At 38.0% G+C, this 3,138-nt stretch overlaps 1 pseudogene; it reads right to left on the bottom strand.

The window, feature by feature from the left end:
- Positions 1-624: 624 nt before the first annotated feature.
- On the bottom strand, positions 625-1,458 carry LOC110195357 (large ribosomal subunit protein eL6 pseudogene; annotated as a pseudogene).
- Between the last annotated feature and the right edge of the window lie 1,680 nt (positions 1,459-3,138).

Genomic DNA, 3,138 nt, shown 5'->3' with positions numbered 1-3,138 from the left:
ACAACTTTTCTTTTAAAAATTATTTTATTTTATTATCAAATAATGAATCATCAGATTTAATTATATAATTATTAAATGCTATTGATTTCATAGAATTGAAAATTTATCGATTTTATTTTATTTTCAGTTCCAAAGCCCCCCCCACACCCCTTCCCCTACCCATTGAAAAGTCAAGAAACATAATACCCATTATAAGTATGAGATCATACGTGACACATTCTGGCATTACCACTGCAGCTTTTCATTGGCTGCCCCTCGTGCCTGGAGTGCACTCTTGTTTCAAGCCCACCTTTCAGAAGACTTTGTCTCCTTCAAAGCTCTACTCAACATTATTCTGCTGACTCCATTTAGTTGTAATGCCCTACCCCTGGTTTATCTTCTATTTGTTTTATGTATCTTTATTTACGTCCATGTTGTCTCCCCTGGTGGAATGTAAACTCCTTGAGGGCAGGAACGGGTTCCTTTTTGTCATTGTAGCCCTAGCGTCTAGCACATATTAGTCACTTCAACGCTTGTTGATGGATTGATTGAATCTGCCACTGGACCAGGGAAGGGTAAAGGCTGTTCCTTTTTTTTTTTTTTAAGTTATTCCAAATATTTTAATGAGAGATCTGTGCAAGGCATTTAAAACACCAGTTTGTGAGGATAAACTCCGCCGGCGAGAGAGAATACAGGATGCAGGCAGCCACAGAGCTGAGGAATTTTCTTGATTTGGGGCAGGATCTGAGAGTCCAGTTTTTTGATCAGCCTTTCGCTGCTCTGTAATCTCGTTTTTCTCTTTTTCTGTATCAAAAATCCTTCTTGGTGTCTAGGTTTACGGAGCCTCTTCTTGAAGTAAGCGTTGGTCAGATGATTTGGAATTTTTACACCCGAAAGGTTAACCCTGGTTGAGGTGGCGATGACGAATTTCTGATAGGTCCTTCTCAGAGGAACACGGCTGATGGTCAGAGGTCCAGCCACTAGCAGCAAGCCACTAGCCAGATGCGTCAGGAAACCACTCTCTTGCCCTATGGCGGCCAGTAGCATGATCAGAACCGTGCCCGGGGCAATGTTAGCTCGAAGTCTCCTCACCTGTTGGCTGAAGGGCTTTTTGCCATGACTTAGCAGCTTTCTAGGCGCATGCTCAGGAGGGCAATATCTCGGCATCTTGCGAATCTTTACCACACGGGTTCTTCCATTCTTGTCACCACTACGTGGCTTTGAGATAGTAGCAGGCACCTTCTCTTTCTTTTTCCTTTCCAGCCGGGTTTTTGGTGCAGCGTATTTCCGCTTGTACTTGGCTCTCTGGGAATACATTGTAGACCTAGAGTATCTATAGATCCACTGGGGCAAGACTGGGTTCGGACTGCGATGCTTTCCAGGCTTTTTCACCACCTTTTCTGCCACATCTTCCTTTTTGTTCTTCTCCTTTTTTTCTTTCTGACCTTCTTTTCCTTTGGGGGTGTTTTTGTCCGCCATCTTGAGAGAAGGGAAAGAGAATAGGCTGTACTATTTGTAAAGAAAGGGAGGCTACAAACTATAGACCAGTGAGATTGACTTTGATTCCTGGAAAAATTCTAGAAAGAATTATTAAAGAATGAATATATAGATAATGAAGCAGTGATTCCAAAAAGCCAGCATGGTTTTATCAGGAAGATGTTCTATCAGCCTAACCCTACCCCCATTTTTTTGTAGATTCATTATGCTGGTAGATTGGGAAAATTCTGTCGACATAGAATACCAAGATTTGAGCCAAGGATTTGGTGAAAAGTCTTATTCCATATTTGAGAAAAAGATTGAATGATAAGAATTAGATGGTAAAATAATTAAGATTCAGATTCAAAAAGTAGATCATGGTTCAATATCACCTTGGCAGAAGGTCTCTAGTGGAGTGCCTCAGGAATCAATTCTTGGCTTGCACTGTTTAACATTTTTATCACTTACCTAGAAACAGGCATAGATGGCATGCTTATTCAATTTTCCAATTACACAAAACTAGGAGAGATTGCTTATGTGCTAGAAGACAATATCTGGATCCAAAATCATGGGGTTAAACTTAATAAGATGAAATTTAATAGGGGTGACTATAAAATCCTATGCATGTTTTTAAAAAAGCAAAATGTCATAAGCATAAAAAAGTATAATGTCAATATCATAAGCACAAGATGGAGGAGGCATAGTTAGACAGAAGTCTGCAAAAGATTTGAAAGTTTTACAAAAAAGAAAAGGACTTACATGTACAAAAATATTGATAGCAGCTGTTTTTGTGGTGGCAAAAAATTGGAAATTGAAGGTATGCCCATCCACTGGGGAATGGCTGAGTAAGCTGTGGTATATGATCATGATGGAATACTCTTGTGCTGTAAGAAATGATGAGAGGGATGCTTTAAAAAAACTGGAAAGACACGAACTGATGCAAAGTGAAGTGAGCAGAACCAGGAGAACATTGTACACAGTAAGAGTAATATTGTACGATGATTAACTGGGAATGACTTAGCTATTTTCAGCAATACAATGATCCAAGAGAATTCTAAAAGACTTATGATAAAAAATGTTCTTTACCTCTAAGGAAAGAACTAATGGAGTCTGATTGCAGATTGAAACATAGTTTTTTACTTTCTTTATTTTTCTTGGTTTTTTTTTACCTGTTTTCTTTCGCAATACGACTAATATGGAAGTAAGTTTTGTATGACTGCACATCTATAAAGTATGTTTTGCATGACTGCACATGTATAACCTACATCAAATTGCTTGTCTTCTCAGTGGGAGAAGGGAAGAGGAGGAAGAGAGAGAATATGGAAAGCAAAAATTTTAAAAACGAATGTTAAAATTTGTTTTTACATATAATTGGGGGAAAATAAAATACTAAAAAATAAAATAAGAAAAAGATTTGAGAGTTTTAGTGGATTATGAGCTCAACATGAATCATTAGTGTGAAATGATAGCCAAACAAGATGAGGAAATCTTGGTCTGAATTAAAAAGTGTGGCTTATAGAAACCATCATGTTGATTATTGGCTGGAGGTGATAATCTGTCAGGTTACATTTCATGATGCTGATAACAATAATAGCATTTACTTAGCACTTTAAAGTTTGCACAATACTTCACATATATGACTCTCACAACAACCTTGGGAGGTGGCTGCTATTGTTTTCTTCA

Source organism: Phascolarctos cinereus, unplaced genomic scaffold (genome assembly GCF_003287225.1).
Source record: "Phascolarctos cinereus isolate Bilbo 61053 unplaced genomic scaffold, phaCin_HiC Scaffold_9;HRSCAF=440, whole genome shotgun sequence".
Lineage (NCBI taxonomy): Eukaryota > Metazoa > Chordata > Mammalia > Diprotodontia > Phascolarctidae > Phascolarctos > Phascolarctos cinereus.
Note: the sequence above shows the minus strand (reverse complement) of the source record. Positions and strands in the feature narration are given on the sequence as shown.